The sequence below is a fragment of the Panthera tigris genome, chromosome B1, assembly GCF_018350195.1.
Source record: "Panthera tigris isolate Pti1 chromosome B1, P.tigris_Pti1_mat1.1, whole genome shotgun sequence".
NCBI classification, from domain to species: domain Eukaryota; kingdom Metazoa; phylum Chordata; class Mammalia; order Carnivora; family Felidae; genus Panthera; species Panthera tigris.
In genome coordinates this window covers 51,776,745-51,801,139 of record NC_056663.1, presented here as the reverse complement: position 1 = coordinate 51,801,139, position 24,395 = coordinate 51,776,745, and the positions used below count along the sequence as shown (strand labels likewise).

General features: G+C 42.7%; 1 long non-coding RNA gene across 3 annotated transcripts in view; it reads right to left on the bottom strand.

The window, feature by feature from the left end:
* Positions 1-24,395, bottom strand: part of LOC102966135 — a 50,742-nt gene that overhangs the window by 14,373 nt on the left and 11,974 nt on the right. For all 3 annotated transcript variants that reach the window (XR_006216677.1, XR_446952.3, XR_006216678.1), the window contains exon 3: positions 411-532. This is a non-coding gene — a long non-coding RNA (uncharacterized LOC102966135). The remainder of the gene's footprint in view (positions 1-410; positions 533-24,395) is intronic.

The following is a 24,395-nucleotide window of genomic DNA, read 5'->3' as shown; positions in this document are numbered from 1 at the left end:
CACAAAGGATAAATGGGACTTAGGGGGTTAAATGTTTTGCCCAACTTCCTCTGATTACTGACAAAACCATGATGCAAGCTCAGATGTCTTGAATAAAAGTCCCTGCCTTTTCCATCCCATCTGACAGTGTACCTCCATCTTAAATTGGTGAGGGCATCTTACCTTCCTTTTCTTTCTGCTGCCTTATCAAACTTTGAGGGTTCACCCCTACAATAGCACATTTATCTAAACCTACAGCAACTCCAAATAGCTTGATCAGTGCATAAACCACTCATATTGAGATAGCCTAAGAACAGGGGCTTTGAGGAATCAGCTTACATCTGACATTTGGAAAAGAAACCCTTTCCCTGATTTCCAACAGTTTTCCCTGAAAAAAAAAAATGCCTCAAATATATACTATGAGAACTTACTTTTTAAGTGAATTGGTGTCCATCTGATTGTTCCCAGGAGGCTCTTTGGGCAGGGTCCATCCATGTTGTAGAGAAGGAGTCAGGGCATTGAGTGACACCATTATTTTTTGAAGCCCAAGGTGCTGAAAAGAAAGCAAACAGCAACACTTTGCATCTGAAGAACTGGGAGAGTCCTGGCTCTAACTTTGCTTCAGAAAGCTTGTGAAGATCTTGCTTTGCCTCATGCCAGCTCCCAAAACCAAAGCAATCTCTCCTGAGGTTAAAGGAGATTTCCTCCCTTGAGAACCAAGGGCCCAGCTAGACTCATGAGTTCATGCCCAGTCTCTTTATTGTACTCATTAATTTAGTCTTCTTACTCACTCAACATTCACCCAGCAAAGATCCCAGAGACTTGGCTAGTTCCTGTCCTTAAGAAATTCACAGTCTGGTTGAGGAGCTAAAGCCTATATATCCAGGGCTGAAAGGTAAGACTGAAAATGATGAGCAGGTCTACAGCTCTTTGAGCAGAAAGGAAGAGGTGAAGACATGGGGCACTGAGAGGTCTCTGCTTTCATTTATCTTTCGAAGGACTGCTAAGAATTCCTCATGGACAGGACAACCTGGGTTTGGGACCTGAATACAGAGTATTCCCTCTTCTTCCTCTCTTCTCCCTAAAAATAAGTGTGTATCAATATATTAGATCCCTTAATAGCAATTTTTTTTTTAGATTCCTCATGTAAGGTCACCAAGATCCCTTTTCAAAATCAATCCTGTCTTAGGAAAAGTGGCTTGACAAGAAAGGAGAGACAAAGAGAGGAGAAGATTGAGATGATTCCCCTTTCCTTGAGATAGATTGCTCTAGAAAGAAAGAGGGTGCTTCACCCATAATTATGTTAGCCTTGATCTGGATGGAGACTTGAAAGTGATGTATATCAGGGAAGTTAGGAATGCACTCTGCCGTAGTGCCACTGCTGTAACAAAACAACATGGACTGGTTGGCTTACACAACAAACATTTACTCCTCATGGTTCTAGGGGCTATAAAGGCCCAGATCAAGGTGCTAGCAGATCTGGTGTCTGGTGAGGGGTCTCTTTATGGTTTGCAGATGGCTGCTTTATGATTTATCCTCACATGGCAGAGAGAGCTCTGGTGGCTTCTGTCTTACAAGGGCACTAATCCCATCATGGGGGCTTTACCCTCATGACCTCATCTAAACCCAGTGATCTCTCTAGGGCCACACCTCCAAATTCCACTGCATTGAGAATTAGGGCTTTAATATATGGATTTAGGGGAACACAACCATTCCATCCATAGTAGACCCTATGGTCAGGACTTATGAAAGACCTGAAACTCAACACCCCTACACCATTCTAACTATTGCTCTTAGCCATCTTTTCTTTATATCCACAGAGCATATGCCTCCATCCTGAGTTCATGGACTTACAGAGTTTATGTTAAGAAATATGCTATAAACATGTACATGGATTACAGAGAACTCGAGAGAAGGCCATTTTCTTAAGAACAGCCAAGAGAGAAATGGGGCCAAATAGCATGACACAGATATTGTATCAGTCAACTAACCTGTACAGTTTTCCTTGTGAAACAAGAAGCCCTGGGTCATCCCCCAAAAACACTCCCATAATGCCCAATTAGGCCAACAGTGAATTATCTTTAATTTCTGTTAAGAATAATTCTTTGGCACTGCTCTATTCTCATGGTGAATTCTGATATGTCTTGAGGTGCATTGTCAAAAGAGTTTCTGAAGTTAAGACATATCACATCTATCACATTCATCATTCACCATGTGCCTATTTCCAAAATATTAAATATACAGTACATAATACATATATAATATATGTATTATCTTACCTTAAATTACATATATAATCTTAAAGTAGGTCCATTTTAAAGCTACAAGTTATATTCACTGGTAGTGATTTTTTTAAAAAAGTCCTCATTGTTTAACAGTGATGAGAAATAGTGTTATTTTTTTTAACCTTTAAGAAATAGCAATTCCTTAATCTCCTAGTTCAGTTCACCAAACCGGACCACAAGAAGTTCACCAGTCATTCACCCAGTGTTTTTCTCTAAGGGTGCCTGGGTGAGACTAGGTTGGAAGGACTCCTGTAAGAGAAAGATGGATTGTTTAGGAAGCTGTGCTGTTACATCACAGGTCCACAGAGAGCTGTCCTCCAGCCCCGCCTCCCCTCCAAGCTGGTCACACCTTCTTGCAATCCACTGCAGCAGCAGGAGCACCAGATTCACCACTATCCCATTGCACCAGCTCCCTCTTCTGCAACATGAAGATGACACTTCCTAAGCTCCCTTCTGACCCTAAAATCCTATTATAAATGCACACACTCATTCAACACGAGACAAATATCTGTCTCCAGACTATGAACTTCTAAGAAACCCAGAGAAAAAATTTAGCTCCTCCATTTTTAACCCAACCTAATTGTTATGAATATAAGAATCCAGGGAGATCATCCTTAAATCAAAGGTAAGCATCTCCTAAATCAACTATACTTTTCTCTTTGAAAGAAAAGATGAAGCCAACTTCTCACCATCTTAATAAATATTCTCAAAACATATATCTTAAAGGTAAAAAGAATTTTCTTCCTTCTAGCCCTTCTTTATTATTTGTGTCAAGTGATTTAAGTGGAGTGGGGTAAAGACAAGAGCATCCACTCCTCATGAGATGAGAATCAGCCATATTGGATGCACAGAGACTATTGACCAATCAAAACCAAAGCAAGCAAAGAACTCCCCCAAGCCCTACTGCCTTATGGAGCTCCACTTACAGCAGACTACCACCTTACTAAGAACATGCTTTAGACACAGAAAACTATCTCATTCGTTTCATGTGGAAGGTATGATTCTCTCATAGAGGTGGATGAGGCTATACCCCCACATCTGCATATGTCTGCAGAGTGCTTTCACACAGTGTCTCATGTGATCTTCTCAACAACCCTGAGTAAAGTAGCATCACATCCAACATGCAAAAGAGGAAACTAAGGTTCTGAGAGGTTAAGCTGTCCAAGATCATAAAGAAGTGAGGATCTGACCTGGGAATCTGATGCCCTAGTCAGTGATGTCCAATCCCCATCCTCCTGGGAAGTAGGAGAACAACATTGCACTTCCCACCAATGTCCCTGGACTAAATGTGCCTGCTCTCCAAAACACCATTCCTGGAGATTTCTTTCAGCCAGAGGCAGCTCCATAATTAATAGTAAATAGTACTAAATAGTCCCAGATACCAAAAGTGGGGGCATCACAGCCCAGTTACGGGGCATTTTCACTGGGCTTCACATTTGTCTGGGGACAGCAACAGGAACTTAGCATAGAGGAATCTTGGCATATTGCTTAAGCCTTTAAGGCACACTATGTATCACATCATTCCCTAACATCATTCTGTTGCTTCACTCATGTGAATACATCTGTGATCACATATCCTCAAATGCTATTTCAACCACCAACTGCCAGATCAGAAACACACCATCTAGAGAAAGCAGATCTATCTAGGCAGAGGTTTGGGGATTTATTTCAAGAAGAACATAGGTGTTTGTAGGGCCATTCAGGCAAACCAGCTTGCACATTTAAAAAAATCCTCCATTTGAGGGGAGACTCATGGTCAGTGATGCCTGTAGACCTCGGCTGACTTGGAGGGAAACAACCACTCCACTTAGTGGCACCCAGGGCAAAGAGCATAGGGTTTGTTTGAGGGTTTGTTTGGGGCCTACCACCTCTGTACCCCAGAGAACCAGGCCTTGGGCTGTATTTTGAGTCAGAGCTGGGTGGGGAGCACAAGAATGTTTCCAGGGAAACTACTTTGCTCTGATAGGTGCAGAATGGGTACTGAACTCTGGGAAAGCTAGGTAGGTAATGAGATTGGGAAGCCTGGTAAGGTGCAGGATCTCATATGGCTAAAGGGATGAGAAAATATAAGTACCTCATGCAAAAACAACAGACACACACATCCATATTCTGCCTGATTCCACAACACCCTGGGGCAGAACAAACCATGGGACACCTGCTGTAGGAAGCCACATTCTATGGCTGTCCACCTCCACCCATGAGAGCATGAACCAGAACTGTGTGGAAGTAATGTCTGCCAGAATTTTCTTTCCTCCTTGAGAAATGTAGCGAAATTTGTAGAGGAAGCCTGAATGTCCTCCAATGGCCAGATTGTGAAACAAATTATTGAGTGCTTTCTAGGCACACAGCACCTCACATTGTATCTCAAAGGCAGGGAAACTTTCAAACATGGTAGAGGAATTTGTGTTTCTTCCCTTTCTCAGGCTGTGGGTGTGAGTAAAACGTTTGCTCCTCTGTTCAGGTCACTAGTGTGAGGCAGGTGGATCCAAGCACATGATCACATCCCACAGATGAGAGGGTGTCTGCACACCTTACATAGGACTGGCAGATTCCAGGCCCTAAACAATAAGCCACTGGCTGCCTAAAATAGTCCCCTTTTAATTTCAACAAACCCAAAAATAGTTTGCCATATACCATTTGTAGGACCTCAGAGGGACCAAGTAAGGGGCCAGTCAAATAGATCAAACAGTAGTTCTCATGGGTATCTGCACCAGGATGAGGCTAAAGAGGGGCTGTATGAAGAATAGGCTTCTGGACCTATGGTTGTGCCCAACGTTGCCAAACATCTGCCTCTTTCTCTTGGACATGGAGAGAAGTGCTCCTTGAAGTTTTCCAGTGTGTCTTGCCTCTCCTAACCCATCCTGGACTGGTTGGCTCTACAAACCTCAGAAGAGGACAATTCCTCAGTCACCCTTGCTTCTTCTCATGTTCCATGACATGAACATGAAGACTGTCACCTGATCACTTCATTTAGCCACATTTTCTCTTTCAGTCATATGCCCACTCCCAAAGACAAGGCTCTGGGAAAATGGTGGCTCTTTTTCTTCCATGTAATTTGGGGGCTCTTGACTCTTTCCTCTTCTTCCTTTCCAGAACACAAGGCTCTGAGTGTCACAATGGTCTTGATGAGGGATACTCTCTTGCCAGATGAAGGTTCCTCTGTCCCTTTCCAAGCCTCTGAGCCCCCCCCAGCCCCTGTAACTGGTTTTTCTTTCCTGGGGGGTGATTCTTGATGGCACAATGAGGCGTGACTGTATTGTGGTTTCCTTTGATCCCACGAGGTGGTGAAACTCCCTTTCCCAACTGCCTGGGACAAGGAGGCAGAAGCACAAAGCAGCATTGCCCACTGAGGCTCATGCTAAAACAATTCTTTTTATTTTTAACTACAGTGGGAAAGCTCAGTGACGTGGGAAACTCCCTTCAGATGCTCCATCCTTCAGCCCCAGATTTCCAGTCCTTTTTCTGTTGGAATTTTAATATCATCTGTTTATCATTTTTATTTTTATTTTTAATGGAGGAAGAACCTCATGCTAATGAGTTGTGCAAATGACACCATTCCTTTGTTACTATTTGAAGGGGTAAAGACCGTAGTGAACTGTGTTTTTGTTAAGATATCCATTTCTTGTGCCGGGTTGATTTCAGACTGGTGCATTCCCACTTATCAGGGACCTCTGATTCTAGCAGAACAAAATCAGCTACTTACTCTAGTTACTGTAAGCAGACACATAACTTTTACTGTAATTTGAAAAACCTTGCACTGTAATGGTTAAAAAAAAAAGCAAATCTTATTGAAACTGATTTTGTATTTTTGATTACATCTGAATTTTCACATTTTTGTATCTAACCGTGACCACGGTAGTGCTTCCATAGCTTGTGTTCAAGGTCTTGTTTCTTTCCAGGTTGAATTCTTAGGATCGTGTTGACACCAAATGTTTAAGGGGCAGGACTGGGGCCTTGCTAGGAGAACCTGTCATGGGGGTGTGTCCTTCCTCCGCCAGATCACTGGCTGGCAACGGGAACCTTGCCTAGACTGGAGCAAGTTGACGTCGCATCTCATTGCGTGAATTTCCACAGACAGCTCATATCTCCAACTTATTTCAGGCCAACGGTTTTGGCCAAACCCTTGCCAAGGACTCTCAAAATTGAGCTGCCCCCACCCCTGCACTACCCAGCTTCCTGGGTAAGGGAGGACATTTTTGAAAACAAAACTTGTGAAATTAATTTGTGATTATGATTTTTTCTTCTTGCTGGAAACGTGCTGGGAACCAGACAGCATGATGTTACCGCTCTTTCTGCTTTTCCAAACCAATACACCTGTTGTGCTCTTTTGTTTCTTAGTGAAGAAAATTCTAGACACAGACCTAACTATGAACTCTTTTCCTCCTGTATTTCTGATTAGCAATTCTCCCTCTGTATTCCTGACTTGTTGAAGTGTTTTCCTTCTTAGCATTGCTTCTCATATTTTACTTTATTTCTTTACTGAACAACAACAACAAACCCACAAAGGAACAAATAATCTCTCTTTTTCTCTCTTTCTCTCTCTGATGTGTAATGTTGTGTTGTCCAGATTCTGTATAAAAATATGTATATGATGTATCTGATATTTGGCAGCCACTGGCTGTAACTTTAACCAATATAATTAACAAAAATGCATAATGTTGGTGTTTGATTTTTTTTACAAAAAAAAAAAACAACCTAGTTAAGATGTTTGTGTATTTTTGCATGGTTAAAATGTACTTAGTGCATTGAGAAACGTTGTGGAGGTACTCAGTGAAAAGGCCGGTTTACTTTTTAATTCTAATGGTGATTGGTTGTTGACCAGACTATTCCCTATGATGTCCGTCTTTAATTTAGCATAATTCTATTTATAACTTGTTTTATTACTCAAGATTCAACATATTATATCTATCTATCTCTATTGTATTTACTGTTCCTTAAAACCAGGTTGTGGAAGTTCACTTCGTCTGGCACAGATGTCTACATTGCTGATTTCCGTTGAGTTGTGTTCCATTTAATTTGCTGTACAGTCCAGATCTGAAGCACCTCTTGGCCCCTAGACAAAGCCTGTCATTTCTCCTTCCAGAAGTCTATTTCTTCGAGCAGTACTGTGGTTTTCCCTCATCATGGATCTTTGTTACCCCTCCCTCCCCCAAACCTAGTTATATAAAGGAGGAGAGGAGGATAGGAAGTTAAGTAGGAATCTGAGAATTATTTATATTTTATACATAATAGTACATATATTATAGATAGACAGGCAGACAGACTTTAACTGTGAATTAAGTAGAAAGACAGTGGAAGATGTTGAAGGATTCAGAGATGGAGGTCCTGGGATTTCCTCCCAGGTATGTCACTAGATCAATATGAGAGATGCAAGAACCCTCTGTCCTTCCTTGTGCCTCAGTTTCACCATATGTAAGATGAGGAAGTGCAGAGTTTTCAGGGAGGAGAGGCAGCTACACTTTCTTGAGTCTTCAATGCATTTAGAGCAAGAGTAGTCTTTAATAGTCCAAGAGATTTAATTGCTGTGTATTTGGAGACCATGCTTGCAACATCCCCTCTCCTCCTCAGGACATCTGGGCCTGCTTAGGGGGAAAGACAGATCTTTAAAGTCATGAGCTATTCTGGGTTGAGGTTACCCTGGCATCCAAAGTCTTCTCTTCAGCTAGGTGGCTCCTTCCTGCACATCTTGGAAGGAGATGGGATTCGTAGGAAGTATCCGTGGCAAATGAAATTGAGCTTCTGTTTCCTAGAGTCTTACCTTTTCTCTAATGCAATCAGAATCTGTGTGCTTGTTTTATCCAGGGCACACAAGGAGTTTGCCATCCTCTGTTTTCCTACCAAATACTTTGATAGACAACCCACACCCATTACTCGGAACCAGCATACATAGTTGTATTAGAAGCACCTGTATTTCCAGTATTTGTGGTTTTGCAGACACTGGTCTTTTGGCAGACAAATGCAATCTGTCTCCAACTGGGCCTTCCCTTCCTCCTCAAATCTGGAGACTTAGCCAGTACTTTGAGGTCTTCGGGTTTCTTGGCTCTGCAGTGAAATGTCAATCCTGATAGCCAACCAGGTAGAGACAAGTACTGCCTTTCTCACTCTTCAGAGGGAAGACCTCAGAGCCTCAAACACTTCATAAGCATTTTGTCATAGGCACTTAACCTTCTGCAGTGTCTGTGACCATGAGTATTGATCTCATTACTGACCATGGTAGTGGACAACTTCAAAATATATTGAAATTTTCATTAGGCTTGAACAGCACTTGCTACTTTTCTTCAGAGTCAAGGTTGATTGCAAAGGGGCAGGATTCCATGGAGATGTGGATGGTACTGCTCTTTTCCTCCCTGGCTCTTCCAAGGCCAGAATTTACTAGATGAAGCAGCATGAACATGCTGACCTTGTGCAGGGGGATGAGCTTCTCTCTCCCAATTACCTCCCCGCCCCACCCCCACCCCCCACACACAGTGACATTAGCCAGGAGTCCCAAGGAACCTGTTAGAAAATTTACTCACCAAACCTAGGAACAAGATTTGTTCTTTGATACAATGCTAATAGAGACCTTCTTGATCCTAGAATTCAGCCCCTACCTCATATCTATTCTAGGCCAATAATCAGTTCTCTAGATCCACAGATTATAAATGTCAGAGAGGTCAAATCTCCTCCCTGTACAGATGAGGAGTCTGAAGACCAGAGATGAAATAATTTTCCCAAAGAAATGCAGCTAGAAATCTGCAGACTCAGAATCAGATTCCACATCAAAATGCTCTTTCATCCTCTCCTGACTTATAACCAGTAGCTCAGAGTCCCTCTTTTAATTTGTGAAGTTCAGATATGTCCCATGCTGTCATGCTTTATATAAGTCTCTGGAAGAGAGAAGAGTTTATTTTTTCATGACTGCAGGCAATGTGAACATACACATGTACACACTCCCTCTCCAAGTCTACCTTTCTGTAAGCCAAGTTAAGATAGTTAGGATTTTGAACAAGAAATGAGCTGATACCTATATTTTTGAGGGGCAAGGAAGAACAATGAGAATAAGAAACAGCAGAATCTAACTCTATAATCTATAAACTGCCCTAAGTCTCTTGCTAGAACAGATTTTTCTAAATAATCAGAGTGGTCTGTCCATCCACCCTGCCACCCCATCTCTTCATTTAGCCATTCTTTTTGGATCTCTTCCATTCCCAGGGCATCTGATGTCTCCAGAAAAAACTTTCCACAGTTTGGCTGTTTCAGGAAGCCCACAACTTTTTAATCCAAGCAAGTCTTCATAATTTTTTTTTAATATGTACACCTCTCTCTGCTAACTTTCTATTTTATTTTTATTTTATTTTTTTAAGTAGACTCTACACCCAACATGAGGCTTGAACTCAGGCCCCCATGATCAAGTGTTGCATGCTCCACCAACTAAGCTAGTCAGGTGCCCGTCTCTGCTAACAACTTGAATCTCAACCAACCTACCAGAACCCAAAGGGTGTTTTCCTTGTGCAAAATGGTGGGCCCAGGGACTTCCTTGTGTGTCTGTCATTCTTTCAGAGGCTTTCTGACCTCACCTTTCCCCTACAGAATCTTAGAAGCACCTGGCTTCTCTGGTCTGTTTTCCTTTGGGAGGACTCTTTGAGGTTTGTCCTCAGAAGCTTATAAAAATATATCTAGAATGTTTATATTTTAATTATCAAAATAAAATTTATAGTTTTATACTGAACCCTGATTCCCTATAAGTGTCATCACTGAGAAGGGCCCAGTGGGTCCTCCCTTTCCCAAAGCAGCTAGTTCTTAAAAGTCTTGTTCTTATTCAATTGAGAAATGTCTTTGATTCCAATTAGATTATAGTGATATTTCTCTAAAGAGATTCAGTACCTTTAGTTGAAGATTTTTATAGAAATTTATTCCCTTAAATGGCTGCTATTCTTGCCCTTCACACCCTACCCTTGTCATAAATGTGATGCTCCCCTCCTTCCACCAGGCCTTCAATCAGGTTCTAGAAAAAACTGAATGCTGCCAGGGACCCAGGAACAACAAGTTTCCTTCTTGGTGGTGGTTCCCCTAAGAAGAAGTGGCTATAGTGACTGGTTTGTCCCTGGGGGTAGGGGTCTCCCTTTGAAGTGTTGGAGCTGAAGAGAGACTTCAAAGAAAGTGTCCCCCTGGGGCTTTATGAGAGAAGGGTAATTCTTAAGCTAATTGACAGGAATTTTGAAAACAACCACCTGCTTTTCAAGGTGAGAGCAGAGATCAAGAATATGACATTTATTTAAGAGTGCAATGCTAACCAAAATATCCTAATCCCTGCAGAAAGAGTGCTGGGTTCTAGTACTGGCTCTGCATGAACTCCTCATGTGACTTTGGGCACTAAACCACTGGGTTCTGTCTGTAAAATGAAGGAGTAAGATAGATAATCTCCAAGGGGCCTTGTTTTGTATTGTGGATAATTTCAGCCCATATATTTGAACATATAATAAAGTCAAACTGCACAGCCAAGTCCTGCAGACCTACCAATCGACATCAGTAATGATCAACTCATGGCCAATCTTGTTTCATCTGTACACCCACAGCTTAATGATCACATTTGCTTTATTAGAGATTTGTCATAATCCTTGGATTCCAGGACCAAAACAAGACAGCTCTACCAGAGAGAGAGGTCAGGCAGAGCACTGGTCCCCAGATGGCTGGACACTGCAACTGGCATTTCTCTTTCTGAACATCTTGTCCCCACAAATGCCCCCATTGGAGGTGGTCCTGAGTAATTAGAGCACAACCATTGTGTCCAGGGCATTGCATTCTTAGGCCCCAGGCATTTCATGCAGAGATCTTGTATCAGACTGCAATCTAATTTTACAGGATGAGGGATCTGTCTTGTTCACAGAGAGCACATGTGGTTCATTTGCTGGAGTAAGTAGTTATACCTTTTAGCAATTGCCTGAGAGCCAGTTCTTCCATTCCAGGGTCTCAGTGGTCGGATCACCCAGCATCTTGCCAGAAGCTGCTCAGAATGGCAGGCAACTCTCAAGGTTTATCCTTCCCATAGCATTTCAAGGTCCATCTCCTTTACTCCAGAACAAGAAGAAAAGACAAGATTCTTCCATCTGTTCTGTTCCGTCTTCTGTACATTTCTCTGTGAGCGGATTCAAGTCAAAGGAGTTTCTATTACTCCCCTAAGAATCCACCTATGGGCTCACAAAACTTCCAAGGATCTCACACTTCCATGGACTTTGTAGCTGTCATTCGATCTGATGCAAGGGAAATATTCCTGAAGCTTGAAAGGCTAGTCCTGTTCTCCAGGTGAGCATAGGTCTCACTGAAGCATGTGAGCATCAGGCCTGCCTTTCTAGGACAGATGGTGTTCAAGGCCATTGAATTGGACCAGATGGTCTATAGCAAAGGACTTATTCTAACTGCACAAACTTTGGTGCTTCCACTTTTCACTCAATAGCTGGGTGAGCATAGCCTGCCCTCCTGAAAGAACTTCGACAAAGAGAGTCTGAAGAATAAAATGCCCCAAGTCAGGGATAAGCCTTCTTTTCCATGGAGCCTTCCAAAGGGCACGCCCTCTGCTACTGCGTACTGTAAATTCAGCGCTTCAGGAGCCGAGGCCTCCTGTGCTTGGGGGGAAAGGTAGCTGAGGAGAAAGGGACTCCTTCTCACCTTTTGTTTACCTTCAATCTGGCTGAATTTAGCTGCCCTTAACTTCTAGTTTGCTAAAGTCCTTATTGCCTTAACAACCACCTAATAAGCAGTCAGAACCAGAAGAGAAAGCCCCTTTGTTGGCATTCATTGTTAACCCCTACACCTGTCCCTGTCTCCCCAGTGCTGCTGTGCCTGAAATGAGTCCCAACCCTATCTCCAAAGCACTGGGTTAGCCTCTGCTGAGGCAGAGACAAACCCAGGCCAAGGACAAACCCAGGACTGCTCAGACGGGGAGAGATCCCCACACCACATTTTCACTGCTGACAACCATTTCTGTCCTTCAGACTTGCTTTGCTTCAGATCTGGACTCCTCACGCTCCCTCTCCTCCATCTCTTGTTCCAGAGACCCTCCACACCCCATCATTCTCAGTGCCGTTCCTGAAGACCATCTAGACTTTTTGTTCTCCTGAACATTCTACTCACCTTCAGCTGCAGCGTATTTCTTCAGCCTCTCCACCAAGCTCTTTAAAACGAAAGGCAGTTGCTGTCTTCCCATGGACAATAATGAATGTATCTACTGTAAGTGCAGACCATGTAGAGAAGTGGCTGGGTTTATCAAAAAGAGGGTTTTTGTAAAGCCTGTTTATTTTTTTAAGTCAGTTTTGAGCATTTCTATTTTACCACCCTTCACATGGTTTTGGGGAACCCAAATTGTATCAAGGTCTCATGCCAAAACAAGCCAAAAGTTGTTTTCTTTACCTTTTTCCTCCATGCACCATGATTTAAATGATTGTTTCAGTGTCATTTTAAATGTTTTCTTGTGACATGTACTGACGATAAAAGTCATCTTGACAAAAAAAAAAAAAAGATTTATACATGAATCAGAAAGTATTTATTTCAATTTTGTACCTTTCCATTTTAATACATTATAATGTATTGACTCAACTGAGATAATATAAACAGTTCATTTTAATAACATGTGTGTGTGTGGCTTTTCATTTATTCATGGTCAGGGAGGGACAAATAATCACGGAGTGAAAAATTCTAGGGATTTATTGGCATCAGTGTGAGCAGAGCGCTGCCTCTGAGCCAACCAAAGGCTTCTTGGCAGCAGCTGGAGACCCCTGGGAGTGGCAGAGATTTTACAAGGGAAACAAGGAGGTAAGTGGGCAGGCTCTCCAGGCATCAACTGCCTGCTGATATACTGACACACCTCTGCACATAGGGAGCACCATAGAGACGCCTCTACTTACCCATGGAGCCTGAATGCAGGCTGGCAATCAAAGGTTGGCATAGGGGCCAGATATGGGAAAACCCAAAGCAGATAAAATGAGAAGAAGCTAGGGAGAAAATTCAGTGTTAAAAGTGCTGGAGGGTGAAGGGTAGGAAGAAACAGAAGACTTCTGTGTTATATTTTCTGGATACAACCCCCACCCCCAACCCCCAGAACCTTATGTTAGAAATGCTGCAAATGAATCCCTGGGGAAAGTTGCCTTCAAAAAGCCCACTGACAATCAACCAAATGGTTTCTATTGCTTCCTTAGTATAATTCCTTATGGCTATAGTAGTATAAACACAAAATTGAACACAACTGTACTCATTCCTGGCTCTTTACTGGAAGATAGGTGAGAAGGTGGGCAGGGGTGGTGACAAGTGGAAGCAGGTTTCCGGAAGCAGGCAACCAGAGAAAGAGGGAGGAGGTGTCAAATGCAATTGCATCCAAACATCCAAAGGGCTTTATTAAAAATTTTTACCAAGTATATTTGGCAAAGGGGGTGGTAATTTCATGAGCCTCATGACATTAATCTCTAGTCTTCTCTATATGTTTGAACATGTTCCATTTTTATTTAAAAGATGTCATCTGGGAGGAGAGAGAGAAATGCTACTTGAAAGGAATCTATCAGCCCTTTCTTCCTAGTAAAAGTTTGGCTCCACATGAGACTCCTCTGAGGAGAGAAAGAGACTGAGAGACAGAGATTTTATGTCTAGGACTCTGAGAGGTCTGTCTTGGGTATGTCTAGGACTCTGGGAGGAAAGATGGATGTTCTCAACAATCAGTCATTTGATCTTCTGCATCCCCATTCCCTCCCTTTTCCTGCTCCCAACTTTTAAGCCTACAACTTTCTACAACTGCCCTTCTTGGGCACCTCCCTCTCTGGCCCAGGTTCCTTGAGTGCAAGCTTATCTCAGCCAGCAAGAACACATCAGAAGACAACTCTGGCTAGTGAGCCAAGGGACCTCCCTTTGATTCCTTCATCACCCCCACACCATCTTCAGCCTATTCTTCTGGGAACATTTGTATGTTCCATACAGGAGATTCATTAATGGATTATTTTAAGTCCTAAACCAATACTTTAGAAATGATCAGTTGCCAATTACATAAAATAAGCAGCTCTTCAGCCCTACAAAGGCTCAGCTACCAGGAAAGACATAGAAATTCCCCTCCCATCCACTTCTTTCTAAATCTCTTTTCCAAAACTCCCATTAAACTTATGGTAATCTTTAGCTTGCAGGGGATTTAGCTGTTTAAAGAGAGCTTGGGTTCTAAGGGAAGGATGTGGGAGGCACTTATTATCTTAAACTGAAATCCTTTCTAAATTGAGTTGATCTGCTTTGGCAAACCATTTCATCACAGGCAACATAGAAGACCCTTTTCAGATATATGGGAAAATTGCTCTTTGGGAATAGTAGTCCAAAATTTCATATTCTTCCCCTGTGCCAATGTATATTTGCATTTGGGGATTTGTGATTCTGGACCCTCTTTTCTCCTTAACTTGTAAAGAGAAGTCTGGGTTACTTGGTCCCTGGTAGTTGGAGCTGGGTGATAGGCTATTGTAAACAATCCCCATAGCTAACTGCTGTCAAGTTCACATTTGCTGGTCATACACAGACACATACACACCCATGTTCATGATACCCCAATTCCAGGAGGTCCCAAAGCACCACCCATCAGCCCTTGGACCCAGGCATCCAGTCAAGGGCACTAAAGCCTGTTTGGATGCACTAAAGCCAAGAGAGGCAGACGTTGAGCCATCCTTCCTCTGTGCCCTGCACTGCCCTTCATCTTTCAACCTAGTTTTCTTCCTTCTGGCCCCTTCTTTTGCTTACTCTCTCTCAGACCTTACCTGATTTCCTCTGCTCCCAGATTTTAGCCCGTTGATTTGACTTATGATCCCTTTCCACAATTTCAGTGTCACAAGAAGGAAGAGATCATCCCTGGGACTGGGAGTGAAATTCCTCATCCTCCCTGTGCCAGACTTGGGCAGAGTAGAAAAGAAGTCCTCATCTGAAAACTCTTTGGCAAAAGACCTCTGAGAGTAGAATTCCAGTTATTTCCTTGCCTTGAGATATTCTCCATCCTTAGGAGAGGTTTTTTGTTGGGTGCAGGGTAGGTTTGCGGGCATATTCATTCAAATAAACTCATGGTCCTCTCCTAATGAGGAGACCCACACACCAGCCCCTCACTTAATATATATTAAGCCTAGGAAGCACATATGCTGCCATAGCACCTTCAGGAAAAGAACCTCCCTTCCCATCTCCCACCCATATACACAGGGATGGCAGAAATGTGAAGCTTGCAATGGGCACAGGAGAAATGTATGCAGAGGAAGGAGGTCCCTGGAATCTTCAGTAAACATCACCAGGCTACCTGGGACAGCCTCATCCTTCAAAGCTGCTTCTCAGGTCCCCTACATGCACCCCTCCTCAGATGCCAGAAAGGGAGCACCAATCTAACTCAGCGTTCAATTTTCAGACCAGACTGCAGCCTGTGCGGTTTCCGGCCAATGGGAGCTGGTCTGGTCTTCTGCACAAACAGAGGCAAAAGTTAAGGAGGCTCCTCCTTTTTTTTTTTTTTAAGTTTATTTATTTATTTTGAGAGAGAATGCAAGCTTGACCAGGGAAGGGGTAGAGAGAGGGGGAGAGAAAGAATCCCAAGCAGGCTCCACGTTGTTAGAGCAGAACCTGATGTGGAGCTTGAACTCATGAACTGTGAGATCATGACCTGAGCTGAAATCAAGAGACTTAACAGATTGAGACACCCAGGATCCCCTAGGAGGCTCCTTTTAAGGACACATGACACAACACTTAGGAAAAATATAGAACACAAAGTAATAGTTAACAATATTTACATTTCAATATGTACATTGAAAACCCCCAGCTCTATTTGAATTACACTCTGATCTTGTTATGTAACTCTCCCCACCTGTATCCTTCTGAAGAGGAAGGGCCTTGGGCATTTGGGGAGGAATGTTAAAAGCTGCACTAGGAATAGGGAAAATCTGCTGTGTCTTGCCCTCTGCCTAGCAATAACACATAAACATTAACAGAGAGAAGGAAAGAAAACATGGAGGAAAAATTCCATTTTCTGTTTTTTGGGAGTAGCTATTCCCTTATAGACTGTGAACCAAGAGCACAGAATCATAAAATGATGTTGGATGACTTCAAGAAAACATATATTTGCCTCTGGAAAATCAGCTCTGCTCAGAGCCTAGACTCCCAAGTGGTGTTTTCTTCCACTTGATTCTCCTGCTTGGTGAGGGACATTCCCAGATTTGCTTTCCAAATGTCCTTACTGAATATCAGGTAGGAATAAAAGGGAAACAAATAACTATCGGGCAGTAAAACACAAATAGCTGAGCCCCTGTGTCTCTCACCACTGAGACCACAGGTGATCTGAGCTATTTCAGCTCTGGTCCTAGTAGATTGGCATGGCCTCCAGACACCATACTAGAATCTCTCATTTCTAAGTTCCTGGCCTGGTTCCATGCAGAGGACGTCTTCTTACAAGCCACCACCTACAAGGTCCCTTATCAAAAGCTTGACAACTTTTTGAATAAGGCCAAGAGAGCTGAATCCCCCTGGGAAGTGTTCCTGGAGTTTCTCTGCCCCTTTTCTGTTTCCTTTGAGAGACACAATTCTTCTCTCTGGTGACTGATGCAGGGGATAATATCACCTTTTAGGTGAGACCCCAAATCCACAGAGGCAGCCCTATCCTTGTAATGCCAATAATTAATTATTAAAATATTGGATCTCAGCTGTGCTATCAGAATGCCTGGATTTAATTCTTGGCTCTTACTGTCCATGTAAACTTATTAATATCTCTCTGCACCTCAGTTTTCTCATCTGTAAAGTGGGGACAGTAACAACCCATCTCACAGGGATTTTGTGAACAATAAATGGGATAATACATGTAAAAAATATTGAACAATGCCTGCTCCTGACAAAGATTCTCTCCTTGACTAAATTGTAGCCAGGCTCCTCTGAGCCTTCTCATCTGCTGGGCTTCAACCTTGGTCTATAAAGATGTGAACAAAATGTTAACACAGTTTCTAACAGCTCAAGTTTACATCTCCTGGATGACCCTAGCCCACCTCTAAAAGTGCCTGCCTGAGAAAACTCAAGGCTGCCCAAAGAATTTACTGTGTGTTCCAGCCAACACCTGAAGATGGCCCTGTCTGCCAGCCTTTGTGGAAGGGGAGGAGCCTAACTTGGATACACTGCAGTTAGCAAACCCAGATGGGTTTCATATGGGCCAACCCCCTTCCTGATTTTTGTAATTTTTCACTTCCCTGACTCTATTGAGACCCACTAATCCTCCTCCCTATCCCCTCATCTTCCCTTTAAAATGCAAGTGCAAGTCAAAGTTGAGTTCAGTTCATGTAGACTCTTTGCCTTATTGCCCTCATGCATATATTACTGACTAAAATCTGTCCTGACCAACTTCAAATACTGTCCAGCTTTGTTTATTGTTGACGCTACACACTGGCACTCAGTAAATGTTATCCACTGTTATTATCATTTAGCACTATATAATATTCTCCTTTCTGACTGACTGTTACAAGCTCTAGGCCACTTTTGACCTTTAGCTCAAGTTTACAGTATGTATTTCTATACACTAACCTCACCCTTGAATTATCTTATTTTGCTTACTTATATTTTCTCCCTTTGACTGGACTTCTTCATATTTTTAAAATTTCTGTGACCCATGTATTTTTGCATGCCACCTCAGGTTTTCCTGATGAAGGAAGCAATATATTCTAAAAATAAAGTTAAAATATTAAAAATTAAATATAGAAAGCAGGAAGATCAATTGCTCAAAGCTGGGTTTTTGTGGGTTTGAATATTTGCTTATGCTTTCTACAAATATATTATGGAGGTTGAGACCTAGAAAGAAAACTTAATATTTGTCACCTCCCCATCTCACCATACAGTTAGAACCAACTAATAAAGATGAGAAGTCATGGGGCGCCTGGGTGGCTCAGTCCTTTAAGTGTATAACTCTGCATTTTGGCTCAGGTCATGATCTCACTGTTGTGAGATGGAGCCCCATGTCTGGCTCCTGGATGAGTGTGCAGACTGCTTGGGATTCTCTCTCTCCCTCTGCCTCTGCCCTTCTCCCCCCACCCCCTACTTGCACATGCTCTCTCTGTCTCTCAAAATAAATAAGTAAACATTAAAAAAAAAAAAAAAAGGATGAGAAGTCATGAGGTCTAAAAGCCAGAAACCATTTTCAGAGGCTATAGTTTCAGGAGCAATTTGTGTGTGTTTAGATTTGGTTCTGTCTGTGAAGTCACTAAGTCACACAGGGGAGTCACCACTTACCCTGTGCTTTACTTTTCCTACATAACAATGTGATTCAGAGACGGTCCCTTGCTGCTTTCCTTCTCCCTTGGAATTGACATTCTGCCTTTGCCAACTCCCTGGAGCTCACTGAGATAAAACTAAGCAAAAGCTGATGGATTTGGAGAAAGAAATCAAGAAAAAGGAAACCTACTTAGCTGCACAACTTGAGAGACATAAAGGATGCCACAGATACCAACCTCTAGTTTACTCTGAATAAAGAGAGTTAATACTCCTTGTCCAATGGAGCATCTACACAGCTAGTGTAGCTCACTTTTGTACCACGGAGATTTCTTCCCCAGTTTCCTTCCCTACCACTCAGTCCTCTTTTCTGCATTATTTGAATGTAAAAATATGCTGAGTTCAGCACTAGTTCAGCTGATACCCCAGCATTCCTCCCTTCCCACCCAATAGACTCCCTCCTTAGCCTTTATTCTTAAAAAAAAAAAAAAAAAAAAAAAAAAAAAAAAAAAGCTGCAGACAATGCTTGTAACTATGCCAAAGACAGTTCTTGTCCAAATGGAAAACTCCCACCTGCCCTCTTGTTTTGAACTCAATATTCACCCACATTTTGTTATATAGACAAGGGGTAAAACCATATAGGATCCCTTGGCCAAGGAGAAGAAAAGTTTAAGATGAAAAAGACTTGGGTTTTAGCTAAGGCATTCTGGGTGATGACTGGGTTAAACACAGTCATTATCACAACTATTATATCAGCTACTAGTACTTATTTACCATTTATAACTCACTTTCAAGCATACTGCCCCATTTGGCTAGGTATTCCTGTCTTCCATTTCATAGATATGGAAACTAAGCCACAGAGATGTCAGTTGACCTCCTGCCCTGTAAGTGGCAGAACCACACCTGATTTTGGGGACTATCAGCCCCCCAAACCTGTGTTCTTCCCACCACACCACTGTCACTGTACCACTTTATGTACACATTCAACCTTAACAGTCCTCCCCACCAAAGCAAAAAAGAATGCATTGACTGCAACAGGGGACTGAATAGAACTCTTTTGGGTCTAGTTAACTATGGATTTGCCAGTATTAGGAACAGAAAACCAGGAAAAAGAGCTCCTGGGACAGAAAAAGCATTGAAGGCATACTAATAGCAAGGCAAACAACTGCAGAGAACATGAAAGAAGCCACAAGTCCAGGAAGGAAGTCCTCTTGGTTGACATCTAAAAGGAGGGGTGGCTGAAATCATGAGAAAGAAGGAGCCCCAGAAGGGAGCGAGATGGGGAGAGGAGGAGAGATCAAACAAACGGCTTAGGCATAGCTAATGTTACACATCTGGAGGAAGATGGTAGCAAAGGGGGAGAAGATAAATGTGGAGAAAACAGAATAAGACAAAGAAAGTACTTAGCATGTGTCAGGCAGTGAGAGCTGGGGAAGGCCCTTGGGCTTCCCCATGTTGAGTGTGACTTTGAAGAATCATTAGCTCCATGAAAAAGGAAGTGGTCCTAGCAAGATCCTATTAGCATGGAATCAGGTTCTTCTCCTAACTGAGCTTCATTATTACCTGGGAATGTAGTGTTCACCCCAATGCACCATGTTTGGTAAATTAGATTGGAGCCCATGCCTCTAAGTGAGGCTTCTTCTCTGCCTTAAGTCTAACTCCTACCCCAGCTGGCTGAAGATCTACAAGGCTACATGGGCACATGCAGAGAGGAAGAGAGAGAAAGCAATATGGGCAAGCCCACCCCGGAGAGACAACCCTGACTCAGCTGGTTCCTTCCACTACCAGAGAGAAAGCCACATCGGTGTATGACACATGACCTTCACCACATACAGCAACCTTGACCACTAGGAAATGTGGTCTAATTGGTATCTTGAAACCTGGACCCATCAGTTCAGTATAACTTTAATTTTCTTGTGGAGGAAGAAGCTGGAGAGCAGGGCATAGTATGTATCTTCTTGGTCCCCTCTTTAACCTCCCACAAGCTGCCAACAAATGTAAAATGGTGCTTCCTATGGCTTTGTGATTCATATTGCTGGACTTTCTATGGAGTTAACTCAATTATTATTACTATTATTATTTAATGTTTAGTTTTGAGAGAGACCACAAGTGGGAGAGGGGCAGAGAGAAAGGGCTGGAGGATCTGGAGTCGGCTCCACGCTGATGGCAGCGAGCCTGATGCAGGGCTGAAACTCACAAACCATGAGATCATGACCTAAGCTGAAGTCCAATGCTCAACCAACTGAGCCACCTAGGCATCCCTCTATAGGGTTAACTTTTAAGAAGTGGTTAAATATGGGCAAAAGACCTGAACAGACATTTCCCCAAAGAGGATATACAGGTAGTAAATAAACATACAAAAAGATGTTCACATCATTAGCCATCAGAGAATTGCATGTTAAAGCCACGTGATATCACCACCCCACCAAAAAATAGTGACAACACCAAACGCTGGAGAAGATGCTGAGAAACTAGACCACTAATACATTCTGGATGGGAAAGTGAAATGGTGCAGCTATGCTGGAAAACATTTTGTGAGTTTCTTACATATCTAAACATGCGATTATGTCTTGACTCAGGAATTGCATTCTTGGGCATTTATATCAAGGTAATAAACATCCATGTTCACACAAAAACCTGTACAGGTATGTTTGTAGCAATGGTCCAAAAATAAAAACAGCCCAGATATCCTCTACCAGGTGAATGGTTAAACAGTAATACACCTACACCCTGGAATCCTAATTAGAAATAAAAAGTGGTACAGACTGTTGATACACACAACAGCTTGGATGAATCTAAAACCTAAGGCCATAAATGACTGGCCTGTCTGCAAATACTGCACTTGTCGTTTTCATCAGGAGGGACTTAGCCATATTAACTTCAGAGCTCCCCTCTAAGATATCTAGAAATTTCCCTAGAGTTGTGTCATATGCCAATGCTAGGCAGGGCTGCCCAAATGGACCTAGAAATGTGATCATGGTGTCTGAAAGCCTGAGACAGGAGAGGCAATCAAGAGATTAGACCAGAAAACAAAAAAGAAAGTCAAACCAGGATCAAGAAGTGGGAGCCTAGAGGCCAAAGATCCTTAAAAGGGACACATTCAGAAGTAGGAACTGGGAAGTCACAAGAATCAAAGCTGTGGGAACAGGAAGTAACATGGACTGGTGGCAGGGCAGAGTGGCTAGGAACAGGCAGTGTGTATTAGGAGCAAGGGCATCCATATGGGACCCCAGCTATAGTCAGCTGATGTCATTCCTGGTGGTTCCCAGTCACATGTTTCTGCCTCAGGAAAATGCTAAATGTGTCCAGTGGTTTCCAAAATGCGGACAGATTTCTGTCATCTGTGCCTAAAATGAGTTTCCAACATGCCTCGGATTGGGTGGATAAGGTGGAATTAAGTTTCCAGGCAAAATACTTATGTCCATTCCATATACAGACAGACAATAATTTTAAAGGGAGCATGCATGCCCCTTTCACATATTAATAAACAGAATATATACATTTAAATTGTTCTGGTATAACAGAGAAAAAATATGTCATTATAATTTAAAAGTCTTGGCAATATAGAAATATACATTGCAGAAAATAAAGTCTCCTGTAATTCCTTTCCTGTTCCACTGAAAATGCCAATACTGGGGCGCCTGGGTGGCGCAGTCGGTTGAGCGTCCGACTTCAGCCAGGTCACGATCTCGCGGTCCGTGAGTTCGAGCCCCGCGTCAGGCTCTGGGCTGAGTTCGAGCCCCGCGTCAGGCTCTGGGCTGATGGCTCGGAGCCTGGAGCCTGTTTCCGATTCTGTGTCTCCCTCTCTCTCTGCCCCTCCCCCGTTCATGCTCTGTCTCTCTCTGTCCCAAAAATAAATAAAAAACGTTGAAAAAAAAAAAAATTTTAAAAAAGAAAATGCCAATATTAGCAGTTTGGAATATAAGCTTCTCAGATATTTCCATGTATATGCTAACTGTGTATGTATGTATATGTACACTATTACATATACTTTTTTAAAATTTTTTTTAACATTTATTTATTTTTGAGACAGAGAGAGACAGAGCATGAACGGGGAAGGGGCAGAGAGAGAGGGAGACACAGAATCGGAAGCAGGCTCCGAGCCATCAGCCCAGAGCCCGACGCAGGGCTCAAACTCACGGAGTGCGAGATCATGATCTGAGTCGAAATTGGACGCTTAACAGACTGAGCCACCCAGGCGCCCCACTTTTTTTTTTTTAAGAGAGAGAGAGCATGGGGCTTGACCTCACGACTGTGAGATCATAACCTGAGCCAAAGTCAAGAGTCGGATGCTTAACTGATTGAGCTACTCAGACACCTCAACATATACTTTTTTATTTTTAAAAGTGGGGTTTTAAAAAATGGGGTGTCTATAACTGTGCAAATGGTATTACTTAATATCTCTCATAATCAAGTTTTTTAAAAGAACTAAATGTGAATTAACTCTGTATAAGTCAAAAACGTCTGAAAGGACTTCTAGAGATTTCCTAGGTAATATCCCCTGATGTAAGGATTTGTGCTTCATGATCATGGCCTCCTCTTCACCACCTCCTCAATCAGCAATGGCCTCGGCTAGTGGCTTAATAGGTCTCCAATTCTTTGGGACTCTAGGTCTAATGACAACCACCACCCAGGAATCTCTCTCATCTGTTACCCTGCTGAGATCACTACTGGACAGATCAAGATGGTGGCCTTGGTGTGCACTTAAAAAACAAAACTGTGCACACTCCAGTACAAACAGCCATTTCTTTAGTTCCTTCTTTATGTTCCTTCTCCTTGTGGTAAACTACTTGAGGATTTCATTTAGGACATTCATTAAATTGCTTTTTCAACCAGCATTGCAATCCTTTGAGGGAGGTACCAGTATCAACCTTAAATGAGGCACAGAATATTTAGTAACTTGCCCAGAGTCAGCAACTGGTAAATGGCAGAAAAAGATGAAAGAGGGACAGGAAGAATAAGGAAGGCGCAGATTCAGCCCCAAGAACTGCATATAATTCTCAGGGTAAACAGCAAAGGCCACTTGCAGTATTACAACACTATAGCTCACTAGCCGTTCCTGTGTGTCTTCCACTTAATTTTCACAGCAACCCCTGGGATAGCAGATGCACGATCAGAGAGAGGACATAAGTTGCAGTCGTCAGAGCTAGATTTGAACCCTCTAACTTTGGAACTCACTCTGTTAATTACTGCACCAAAGAAAATCATCATGGTGAGGACAGACTATACCAGCAGAGCTCCATGGGCTGGGGACTACTTACCTAGAGAGCAGCAGAAGCCAGAAAGATTCTAGAAGGGGCCAGGGAGAGGCAATAGTAAGGCTTGGGAAACTTCCTTAGGTGATTCCAGAATCTCCATTCAAAATTGCCACGGTCCCTGCCTGATGGGATGCTTTCCCTCTCTCAGGACTGGGGGCCTCAGCTAGCAGCTCAGGTCTGGAAACCCTCTCAAGCCACTAAGTTGGCCACCACACCATCCTTTTTCATCACCCCAACTCCCACCCTGTGGGTCTATTCATTCCCTTTGCAGGCATCTCCCTGACCTCATCCCTATCACCCTCCCCTCTACCACCTGCAGCCCTGAAAACACCTCAAGGTATAAGAAACTAAAGTGTCACCACCTCACTCAAAGGCTAGAGAAGGCTAATCTAAGACAATAAAAAAAAAAAAATGTAAGGCAGTGAGGAAATCGGATTTTTTTTTCTTTTGACATGATTTTGTGAATTTGATCTCTGGATGTGATTTTCCACCGTTGAGCTTTACAGATTTTGTGAAGTCTAAAGCTTGAAGTCCTAACATTTTGATAGGAAGTATAAACAGAGGAGGCATCTCATGCCGGAACCGCCGCCAGGAAGCCAGAAGGCATTTCTGGACCAGTATCAATAGAGAGCCTTCCCTTCACACTGCTCTTGGCTAGGTTTTG